General features: G+C 43.3%; 1 protein-coding gene and 1 long non-coding RNA gene across 9 annotated transcripts in view; one reads left to right on the top strand and one right to left on the bottom strand.

Moving 5' to 3' along the window:
- The window catches only part of SKAP1 (src kinase associated phosphoprotein 1), a 314,733-nt gene that overhangs the window by 276,116 nt on the left and 26,279 nt on the right, over nt 1-12,338 (top strand). The gene's annotated exons all lie outside the window — the stretch shown is intronic.
- LOC309328329 lies at nt 7,372-12,110 on the bottom strand. The gene is made up of 3 exons (XR_014150782.1): nt 10,539-12,110; nt 9,885-10,044; nt 7,372-8,661 (listed from the first exon to the last, which is right to left on the bottom strand). It is a non-coding gene; the product is annotated as an uncharacterized lncRNA (long non-coding RNA).

Raw genomic sequence — 12,338 nt, 5'->3', positions numbered from 1 at the left:
GGGGGAGCATTCAAACTGCCCCAGAGCTTCTACCAGCATGGCAGTATTAAACTGTTCAGCAGAGTGAAATACAAGAACCTGTACTTGAAAGCTGAATAGTCTTCACACTGAGACAATCCATTGTTTTGTGAAGTTACAAGTGCTGAGGCTTAAGCCTTTATGGAAGTCAGATGTTTGGGTGGGGTTGCTCAGGGCAACTGCATCCTTTGCATTTTTGGATGCACATGTAAGATGTTTTCTGAGTTCACATAAAAACATGAATGTGACATACCTGAGCCCTTGCATTAAATTATGCAACAAATATAAATATGAGGGATTAAGGAGAGAAAGAGAACACTGGAAATCCTAGCAATTACCGTATTTTTCGCTCTATAAGATGCACTTTTCCCCTCCTAAAAAGTAAGGGGAAATGTGTGTGCGTCTTATAGAGCGAATGCAGGTGGGAGGCTTTGCTCAGCGCTCCCTTTAAAGAGCCTTGTGGAGCGTGTGTGCAGCTCTTGGGGGCTTTTCTCCGAGGACGGAGAAGGGCTGCTCTTCTCCCTCCTCGGGGAAAAGCCCCCAAGAGCCACATATATACTCCGCACGCTCTTTAAAGGGAGTGTGGCTCTTGGGGGAGCCTTAGCCGCACGCAGCCTCTCCCAGGCAGGGGAATGAAGGCTCCCCCTGCCTAGGAGAGGCTACGCACAGCTAAGCCAGAAGCCAGGACAGCCAGCGGGATCGCTGCGCAGCGATCCCGCTAGCTGTCCTGGCTTCTGGGATTCAGAATATTTTTGTTCTTGTTTTCCTCTTCCAAAAACTAGGTGCATCTTATTGTCTTATGCGTCTTATAGAGTGGTTAGTTGTAATGAACTGGAGTAGAGAGTGGCATCTTAAAACAGTTTGGGGCTGACAAACTTAAGATGTGAGACTGTCTTCTACTGCTATGTCCTGTTTCTGTGTTAAGTTGGATTGTACAGTGACACCTCTGGTTACGTCCGCTTCATGTTACGTTCTTTCAGGTTACATCCCGCGGCGACCCGGAAGTACCGGAAAGGGTTACTTCCAGGTTTCGTTGCCCGCGCATGCACAGACGTGCAAAATGACTTGCATGTGCAGAAGTGGCAAATTGCAACCTGTACGTGTGCAGACGCGCCGCTGCGGGTTGCGCTCTTTTCATGTTGCAAACAGGCCTCCCGGAACAGATCGCATTCGCAACCAGAGGTACCACTGTACTAAAATCTAACTATCATCAGAACATCAGGTTGGATAGAAACCCGTTTGATTTCTCTTTCACTTTTGGTCTGGCAACAACCAAGGAGCCTTATAATGTCCTGCTAAAAATGATCATTCTTTTCACGATACTTTGAAACTCCTTCCACTAGGGAATGAGCACATTCCCAAAAGCAGTATAGATAAATAAATGCATATATGACCTTTCCATTTGGGCTGGCTGTTAGAGACCCATCAGGCTAGAATCATAGAACTGTAGCGTTGGGAGACTAGGGACCCTGAGAGTCATCTATTCCAACCCCCTGCAATCTGCAGCTGTCCCGTATTGGGATCACACCCACAACCTTGGTGTTATTAGCACCACGCTCTAACCAACTAAGCTCAGTTTTAATGCTTGTTATATTTCAGTTCTTTAGTTAGATTTTAGGAGGCTTTGGCCTTTAAAAAGGTGGAACAAGGCAAAATTACATACTGTAGGCAGTGGCGGAGCTTCATGCTCTGGCACCGGGGGGCGGAGAGCAGGCAGGGGCGAGGCTGGCGTGCATCCCGGGGGCGTGGTGTGCCGCCCGTATGGGTGTGGCGCCCAGCGCAGGCAGGGGGGGCAGCCGCGATGGCACCCCGCCGGGATCGTGCTGCCAGGGGAGGTGCGCTCCCCCCGCATTCCTCTTCCTCCGCCAGTGACTGTAGGGAGGGAACTCCAAGGACAAATGGCCATGAACATGTATTGGAGCACACATTTTGCACCTCTAGAGGCCCAGCTTCAGTTTCTGGCATTGTTGGACTGGGGAAAGCCTCTGCCCTGGTACATTGGTGGATCACTAAAAGACTTAGGGCACAGACCCACAGCACAAATTTGTATAAAAATTGCATGCACTAATTTACAGTTGCAGATTATAGACTGACTTTCAGAGGGAAAGCTGCTCCGTAAGCATAGTTTTTTTGTTTTTTTATTTTATTTTTTTACATTTAAAGGAAGGGGCAGAATTTCTACATATTTTCAAGTGGGTCTCTGCTAGAAACCTGAATCATTAAAAATAAATAAATGAAAACAGGAATTTCCAGGATGCTGAATTCAGCACCCGTGACCAAATTTCACACCTGTTTTATACTGTCCCCCCCCCCACAGGCATTGCTAGGTTATTAAAGGGTTCAGAGCATAAATGCATAGAGTGCCCCTGGGCAAATTAAGAAGATAGATATGTAGCTGAGATCTCACCTGCCCTGCATTTTGCATCATACCCACCCACCCTGTAAGCAAAGGCTCTGACCATAATAAGACTCCAGCTAAGCAAAGTTTTAAAAACTAAGGTTTTTTAAAAGGGGGTGGGGGTGGGCTTGGCATGAAAGACGCAGGGTCCACATGGGCTACCTCCTAACAATACCCCTGGCCAGACATAGGTAAGCCTACCATTGCGCTTGCTTTCCCTGTCTACACTAGATAAAAACATTGTCTATTAAATCTTCTAACATCTGCTAACTCACCCCTCTTGTCTGTGTGAGATGAAAGGTGGGTTTCTCATTTGTGCATAACCAGCATGTCTCAAAAATTCCAGCCTTGATCTTTCAACTTCTGGCACTACTGCCTGGCACAGCCTCCAGGATCCCTGGCTGACATTGCCAGCCGCAGGATAGGTGTAGCCTGCAGGTGTTTGACTGGCGCCATGAGGTCTGTGACAGGATGTCATGTGCTTTGTAAGCTTCAAGCCCCCCTCCTTTTTTTTAAGTGGTTCATCTTTTTTACTGCTGTGGCTCCGACATTAAAACCTAGGCAATCTTTTTGAACACAGCAAAGCTGGAGAATTTGAGCTAAAAACGCACCTCTGGCACAACTGATAAAGCTGTTCTGGAGCTCCTCACTAGCACCATTAACAGAGCAGTCAGTGGATACGCTCAGCAACCTTAGCCGACTTGCAGCCTCAGGTGCTTTTAAGCGACACTCGGGGCTTGTAGCAAACCTTACTAGTGTTAGCGGTCCGGCTTGGCACTAGTGTTGCCAGATGTCCCTCATTTTTTAAAAAACAACTTCCCCTTAACATTTAGCACCAGCTAAATGGTGCTGTACAGAGCACCAGTGTGACGTTGTCTCTGCCCCCAGAGGGCTTGCATTCTACAAAACTCCCACACTCCTATGGAAGAACTGCTAGATATGTTACTTTTATGTGTTCGTTTCCATAGAACCATGTGTATGTGTGCGAAAAGTGCTTTGGTGTGATTTAAATATCAGAGCCTCATAACAAGGATTCTGAATGAGACGGAGAACCCATCTACCCAACCTTCACCAGCATTATCCATATGAAAGTTGTGAGCCAGACAACAATGGCTTGCCTGAAGCCATCTGAGGAGCCTCACAAATAAGAGACTAACTAAATATTCCATGCAAATGAGTACAGTCAAACTCCAACATTTTTAAACAGAGGATACTTTAGACCAGAGATGTGGCAGGGGAAGGGAAGGGGACACCGGCTGACGTGTTCCAAGCATGTATACACACCTGTTGGGCTTTTTAAAATACAACTAAAAATGTTATGTGTGAAGCAGACAAATGTTTGGAAACATATACAAGATGAAAGTGTGCTCTTCAGAGACCAGAATAGTCTGTAGTTCCTTTCCAAGTGTACACTTAGTCACATAGTTTGGTTTGCGCCATGTAATGTGTGGAATAGATTTCTGTTAGGAGTTTTGCCCATGCTCAGAATTGTGTGATTATCATATTAGCAATCAGGGAGGAATTTTTTATCCCCAGCTCAGATTAGCCGATGATTTTAGAGGCTGTATTTTGAACTGTCTATGTTGTGTACTAGGCCTGTTCGCTTGAGTCATCCAGAGCTTTCTGATCTGCAGATGCTTTTTAGTGTGGCAGGCTAATTGTTCATTTGCTTTAATTGTGGCATGATGTGAACCACCCTGTGATCTATGGATGAACAGTTGTATACTACTACTGCTACTACTACTACTATTACAGGTAATAATAATAATGTGTCCTGGGTTTTGCTGGGTGACTTGTGGCAGGAATAGGGACTAAAGTATGGGAAATGTTGCTTTTTGGCAAGCAGATGGCCTTGATCTTCAGCACTCTTCGCTTCCTATGATTCAGTTAAGAGCACACTGAATGGCCATTGATTGAGACTCTATGGCTCCAAATGCCACTCATTTTTTAAGTCCTAGGATCTTTACCTCGACCCACCTAACACTTTAAGAATGCAGTCAGCAGCTTCCATAAGCATCCTGATTCAGCAAACACAATCTATATTTTCTCGAAATGTTGTTCATGGGAGACAGACTGCAAGGCTACACAGAACTACAAACTCCTCCAGGATTTCTCTGAATCCCAAAAATTCTATCTTGGACATTCATTCTCAGTGAGTGCAGCAATATGTGCGCAATTCTCTGCAGGTCCAGCAATATTCATTGGGTTCAGATCAGTCAGCCAGAGCACTGTTATGCTTTTGCTTCTTTCCTTAACTATTTGTTTCTAGAATAATATTACAAAAAAACCCACTGTTCAGTCACTATAGAGCATCTCTTCCCCACCCCACCCCACCCCACCCACAACCAACTTAGCGTAGCTTATATACATTCTATAGCTGGATGATGATTTTAATACACCAGGATTTCCTTTTCATTGTGAATGACAAGCAACCAAATAAATAAATAAATAAATTCCAGCATTTCTAATTCTCTCTGTTGCTTTAAGCGTCATTTTATTTCCGCAGGCCCTTGAGTGAAAGGAGGAGGCTGGTGACATCTAGTGGTCTTTCTGAGGGAGTGCAGAGAGGGGAGAAGTATGGCGTTAGAGCTGGCAGAAGGGGGGGGGGGACGTAAGAATAGTCAGATGACGCTGTGATGAACCTTGATTTCAACTAAGACCATTTTTTGCAAGTAGCACTTAAACCCACATATCATTCCCCCCCCCCAGCATCTTGCCATTCTTAACAAGCTGCATTGCAATGACGAAAGACGTAGTCGTTGGCTGGGAGGGGGGTATTTTTGCTTCCATTAATAACCCCCACGGGGACAGGAGACTATAGAATCGGAAAAGGCCTGGGAATAGAATCTGAGGTCAGCCAGAAGGCAACGGTCATGCACCGGTCAAATTCAGGCTTAAGGCTATTTCCCCACCTCATATCCCCACTTCGAAAAGCTTCCCCTAACACAACCCCCCTCCATCTCCACCCTCAGACAAGAAGCAGCCATCCAGAAACAAACCCCAGGACAATTTATTCCTCCCATGTAATTTTCTATACATCGTTCTGTAAAAAGACAGAAAGGTTACAGGGCAGGGTAGGGTAGGAGCTGGAGCTGGAATCATGTGATCCTACCCCTCGAATAATCAATCGCTGCCCAGTAGCTGTGCCATTCTAAAATTAATCTGGTTATAATCATATAAACTCCAGGTGTTTTTCACTCTTCTCCCTCCCATCCTAAATGCTACCTTGCCTATGGCAGGTTGTGTGATGGCGAGTTGGGTGCTCTTCTAAAATACGTGAACTCCTTTCCGAACTTGCAATTGCCCATCATTTCCCCTTTCCACATTCTCAGGCTGTCCCACTGTCTGCGAAAACAGTCTCGGTTGCTTACATCATGCCCACACACTCTTTTTGATCTGAACTGTGATCTCCCCTGTCACCCATAAGTGTATACTGAAGGAAGCGATGGGTGGAAAATCCTTTTTTTAAATCACTGTTACTCCCTTGACTGTGAATATGTCAGGTTGTTTAAAAGGTGTCAAGTCACACAGAGCTTCTGCTCTTTAATCCATAGGTAATGTTAACATCTCTCATTCTCAACTGCTTTGGAGTATACAACTGACAGGCATTCATAGTGTGAGCAAAGGAGGTTCAGTTACACACACACACACACACACACACACACACGTCCGCTTTTATACTCTGTGTTAATCAGTGTGGAAGAACTACCACCACCTGGTTCTGTAACTCAACAACTAATGCAGTTTGGAATCCCCACTATACCCATAAGCAGTCATTGAATGGCTGGAGGGTAGGGAATCCACCCTCAGGACCCTGTTTGTGACTTGAATGCTGCTAAATTTAATCTGCATTCAATTATCTTGGAATATGGCCGAATCATGAGGCAGCCAGGTAGCAGGTTTGGGTTGCCATTAAGAGTGGCGGAGTTGGAGATGGACAGATCTGACCTACTGGGAAGTTCTGCTGCGCAAGCCCTGCTAAAATGCAGTCCTTCACTTCAGCGATGCTTGCATAGGGAATCTTCCTAGTGGATTATTCACCGGGTTAATTGTTGGGAAAGAAGTGCCATTTGGATTTTCTATCTTGATCCAATCCTGTTTTCATCTTCCTAAATGGAAAAGCTGAGCTGGAATTTAGGATTCGAATTCAGCAAAGTAACCTGTTCAAGTTTTGCTCTTGTCTTCAGAGTAGAAAAATAGAATTGTCATTCAATAGCTGATCTCACCTGGATAAGACTGTGCCCATTATCTTGACAGGTATCATTAAGGCTAGCTTGCATTCCTCTCTATCTTCCACGTGGACATTTCCACATAGGCATGTTTTCTGGGCGTTGAGCTGCTTGTTATTTTTAGAAGCATAATTTGATTTAAAGAGACATCCTGTATTCCAGAATATTACAGTCCCTTATATGATATAATAAACGGCCCTTATACGAGTTCCAAATTTTATTTTTCTTTTGGTCTGGAAACGCGAATGATCCAGTACGCAAAAAGAACTAGGCAGACATGTGCAGGATTTTCCGGAGTGTTGTGTGTAATATTTTTATATAATATATATGTGCTTGTGTTTGCATGTGTGCCGTTCCCTCACCCCGTTTATTCTGTGCTGAAATTTATCATGGATGCTGTTAAAGTCTTCGTTCTTTGACAGAGGTAATAATAAATACACTGCTAAAGACAGTAGTTTAATTCCTTATACCTTCCAATCCGGCACAGAATAAACTCCATTCATCGCCGAGTAATTTTTTACCACATAAATCTTTAAAACGAACCGTTGTAGGCTGTTGAGGCTGAAATATTGCAAATTTATTAGTTATGCCCGTGTCGTAGTGGATTCGGTGCGTTTCCATTCGAATATATTATCGGGGAAATTTGTTTCTTTAAATGCGACGTTCCTTCCATTTTCCAAAGGCAGGTTTATAACAAGCAGCTCTTGGTGAAAACCAACTCTGCCTTTATTAGACAAAGATTTAGTTCTAAACACTTTGCTAATCTGCTCACATTGGTGATGGGGAGAAAGGGGGCGATGCTTCAATGTGGCACCCTATTTAAAATTGGCATAGGAAAGCTTTTCCTCTTAACATTACTAATTATTGAAGGATGCTGGTTATTTCTTAGGAAGATGAAAGGAGGCAAACATTTCTGTTTAGGTTGCAGAGTTCAAAAATAGGAACTGCAAAAGGTTTTGTCAGCACAATATTTAGCTCAAACAACATCACAACTTCTTCCTTCCTTCCGACTTCGCAGTGATTTGGAGAAAAGGAATTTTTGTAAATCCAATTATTGTCCGTAAAAAAGAAAAGAAAAAAAGAACCCATCAAATTCTTTAGAACTTCCTTTACTGTGCCAGAGCTTGGTGAGAAGGCAACTACACATTTGCAAAAAACTTGTTAGGCTTTAAAATTTTTATTTTTATTTTTTATCTCCTGGAGCTTTGGAATATAAATATGCATTGTCATTTAATTTGGCTGTGATAAAGAATTAAAAAAAAGAAAGAAAGAACAACAGTGGAAATCTCTCAGTTCGTTTAGAGAGCAGGAGATAATTATAAAACCATTTCCCAATCCGTGCGAGACGTGAGTAACATTTAAAAACCCGATTGATGTTGGTAACATTTAAAGTGGTTGGTGCCACGAAATGTCACATACAGTCTGGCTTTTCATTAGAGGAGAAGCAGATAGATTGATGGGATCGGGGCTTACATTTCTGGGAATAAAATAAGTTTGCTTTAGCCCCATAACTCCTTTCAAGTTTACCGATGTGGTCAAAGGGGGGGGGGGGCTGGAAGGGGCAGCAGAGACTGGGGAAACTGCTCTTGCTTCATTTGTGGAGATCAAAAATGAAATGGTATGAACTTCCAGAGCCTGCTATTGTACCAGAGTACTAACGAATCAACAGTTTTGGTTTTTTTATAAAAAAAAATTAAATTAAATTAAAAGCAGGCTATTAAATGCTACACAAAAGAGGCAAAATCCCACAGCCATGAGAACTATCATTCATAAGGAGCCGGGTTTGAAAGATAAGAGTCACACACACAATTAATATTCAAGCATTTCCCATCAAAGGAATTCTTTCTGCTATCAGAGAAACCTCAGAAGAGGGAGTGCTATAGACTTGTGTAACGGTGGCCCATCTTTTTCTTTTCTTCCTTTCTTTGCCTTTTCTTTTTTCTTTTTCTTTTTCCACGCCTGCTCCATCTGTAAATGAACAAGCATCTTGATTTTATGGCTCTTTTCTTTGTTAAACTGAGAAATGGAGGGTGAGGAGCAAAAAGAAAAAGAAAGAAAGACATGAGCAGACAAAACAAAACAAAAAAAGACCCCAAAAGATGATGATATTGAAAGCCTAAGTAACACTTTAATTCCACATTCATTTACGCTTTAGCGATGAAGTTGTCACAAGCCATAATGCAGTATTTAATTAAAGTAGCGCAAACGGATCTAGATATGTCCTGCGGTTGCTATCTCCAAATTATAGCTTATGCCGTCCCGGTTGTATTTATGAAACGGCAGTTTCGAAGGTGCAGCTGAGCTGATACAGAAAGTAAACATTTAAACCATAGCTGTCAAAAAGAAAAGAAAAGGTGATGCTTTTCTTTTCTTTTCCCCTTGCTCTGTTTCCTCCCTCCACTCCCCAAATTCTCCTTCAGTTCTCCCTTGTGCAGCAGAAGCATCTTGATTTTCACAAGGGAGAAGCTGTGGGGAATTTCTCTTTCCTTCATTTGACCTACAGAATCCTGGGAAATGGGGTAATACTACTACCCCTTCTTGCCGTGGAAAATTTTGTCACACGCCTAAGCGTAAGAAAATAGCATCTCAGGGTACCTCCAAATGACAGGATCTCATGCACAGCTGAACAGGCAGGGGGTGCCCTAGAGAAAGGCAAATAACGTTCTCCCAGAGACGCACCTTCCCCTGCACTCATCATGGTGAACCAGCCATGTGAATGGCACTGTCCCCGTGGTCCCCATCAGACGTGTGGACTGGTGGGGACAAGCACCAGTGGAAGCATCCCACATGTCTGAGCCTCAGGGATCAAAAGCACTGAGTCGATGCACCTGCTCCCCAAAATTAGGACCATCTGGATTTCTCTAAGGCTCTATTTGTAGCTGAATGAGAGAAAAGCAGGCTTCTTAGAGCTGTTTCTTACTGTACCCAAGTGCAGGTGTCTCTGCTCAAACTTCCTGTTGCCAGAAAAAACCCCAAACCCACCCCACCTACATTTTGGCCTGCAAGGTTCAGGTCATTTCCAACAGAACATCTGTAGAGGAATACTTGTGGTAGAAGTCACTAGAGCAGTGTTTCCCAACCTTTGGTCTCTAGCTGTTTTTGGACTACACTTCCCATCATCCCTGACCACTGGTCTTGCTCGCTAAGTATGATGGGAGTTGTAGTCCAAAAACAGCTGGAGACCCAAGGTTGGGAAACACTGCACTAGAGCAATATGGAGAAATCTGTATGAGGCTCACCAGAAAGGTTCAGTGAGGGAGATACTCAGATTTTGACATTGATGCCTTCTCTAGGGTGTTGGAGATGGGATAGATGGCTTTGCCCTGGGCTGGGGTTGCAAACTATCAGGGCAGTGGACCTCACCACTCTTGTGTTCTTCTGCAGGATACTCAACAACACCTGGGAAAAGTCAAGGGCTCACTAAGATATAAACATGCCCCCCTACTGTACAAGAACTTGTGCTAAAAACAGGGGCATGATGAGCAACTATTTCCATAATGGGGAATCTCAAATGTAAGATCACATGTGGTTCCTGTCCCCTGTTACATCATTGCCACTATTTTTGTCTTTCTTTTTTTGTCCTTGGGGGATGCTTTGTTGAATTGTGTTATTATGAGTTGGTAGAGTTGTCCTTCTTCACAATTCAACTTCTCACCCATTTCTCTGGAATTAAATCTCTGAAGGTATGGGGGTGGAGCATACACATCTTTGCTTCTGGTGCACGTGCGTGAATGTGAAGCCACGGTGCAGTGCACATCTTGCTATATGACACTTGCCGCAGCAGCTGCCGTGTGGTTTGAGCTACTGATAACCTGTCGTAGGGCAATTCTGTTTTTTCAGGGTGCTTCCACACTAGCTACTTGCTATGGAATAGCTATGCTCCGTTCACTCACTTTGTCTGGGGTGTCAGTATAATGTCAGCGTCCAGTTGTTCTCTTCTGTTTTCGCCATGCTGCTTCTTTCTGCAGTTTGCAGAAAAATTGACTTGAAAAGAAAAAGAATGCAACAGTAACGCAGTCTCCAGGTGTAGATCGCCTTAGCTCTTACTCTTCCATCTTTTCAAGAGGTGCTGTTTTAACGTGTGCAGTGACATGCTGAGTGGGAGAGCCTAATGCCACACATCAATTTCCGTACAATTTAGCTATTATCTTTTCTGGCAGCACCATTTTATCAGCATGTGTTTGGTTTCTTTAACTGAGCTCTTAAATTGCAATAAAATGCCTTTTTGCCTACATATAAATAAATAACCAAACGCTGAAATATTTGTACAATAGCGCTTAAATAAAAAGGGGGGTTTAGCACAATTAAAATTTTGCTGTGGAAAATCTCACACTATCTATCCTGGTCTTTTCAGTTGCTGTTATTTTACCAGTGTGGTCTCTGTTCCCCCATTCTTACAATTTAACCTAAACACTTTCAAGTATTTTAAACAAGTTATTGATTTTTAAATTTTATTTCAAAGTCCTTTAGAGCAAATTAAAAACAATAGGGGGAAAATTATTAATGAAATTACCTGCTCAGATGAATGGCTTCTTTTCTGCCCCAGTTGTTATCCGCTAGTGTGGATGGAAGATAGTGTGACGGATGCGCACAAAAGGGCTACTCTCACCCCACAAGTGTGGAAAGTCCACTGCAATTCTACAGTGAAAAAGCAGTGATTGGGTAGTGATAGAGGCTGCCAATCTGGAAGCACCTTTTTGCTTCTTAGCCTTCTTAACCTAAACAACAGGCATCATGCTGGCTTTTGAAATGGTGGACAGCAGACTATTGCAGAGTAATTGAATGCAGTGTAACAATGGCAGAAAAGAGCATTAATGTGTAATAATAAGCAGGGAAAGGAGAACATGGGCAATAACCATTGGTATGAAAATCGGGCTGATACAAGCATATAAAATAGAAAATATTGAAGGATATGGGGCCATGGCTCTTCCTTCTCCTCCCCCCTACCAGCTCTAATACCTTTATTACTACTTGTCTTGGTGGGAGAGCCCAGGTTCCCCCCGCCAACTTACTACAGAGTAAATATTAATTCACACTGTTTTCTATATAGTGGCTACCACAAGCTAAGTTCCATACGAGTTCGGTATGGTATCTGCATTCATTGATGATGCAGATTGCATCTTGCCATGTTGATATTCAGGTATTCAGGTATTCATGTTGACATTCAGATATTCAGGAACAAACACAGAAATAACTTAGAATCCTACTCCGTGGTGACTTTAACCACATTGTGAGAAGGAAGACTCACCTCCAACCTTGCTGTTAAAAGCCCAGCATTATCCCAGCTCGCTTTTCCAGAATTCTCACACCCTGACTGGATTATGGTGATATCAGTGCATGGTGATTTCTCCATAGCTGGAGCTGTAGATGCAACAGAATGAAGATTGTTGAGATCTGAACTGAAAGAATGGACTGTACCATTTCAGGCTTCATGGGGGGAAATCTGAATGCTCCCCTGTGTAAAACAAAAACTACAAAATACCTCCAAACAATGTCTCTGATATGCTAGTTTTCTACTTGTGGCATTGTTTTTAATGTGCTGAAACATTTGAAAAAAGGCAGAAGGCTTGCAACTTAGTGGTAGAGCATGTGTTTTGCATTCAGAAGGTCCCTGCTTCAACCTCCAGCATCTCTGAGTAGGGCTAAAAGAGTCCTCTGTCTAAAACCCTGGAAAGGATGGCTTAGTGCAAGGC

This window comes from Podarcis erhardii (assembly GCF_964252035.2).
Source record: "Podarcis erhardii genome assembly, chromosome: 13".
NCBI lineage: Eukaryota > Metazoa > Chordata > Lepidosauria > Squamata > Lacertidae > Podarcis > Podarcis erhardii.
The sequence above is the reverse complement of the archived record's forward strand: the minus strand, read 5'-3'. Positions and strand labels throughout refer to the sequence as shown.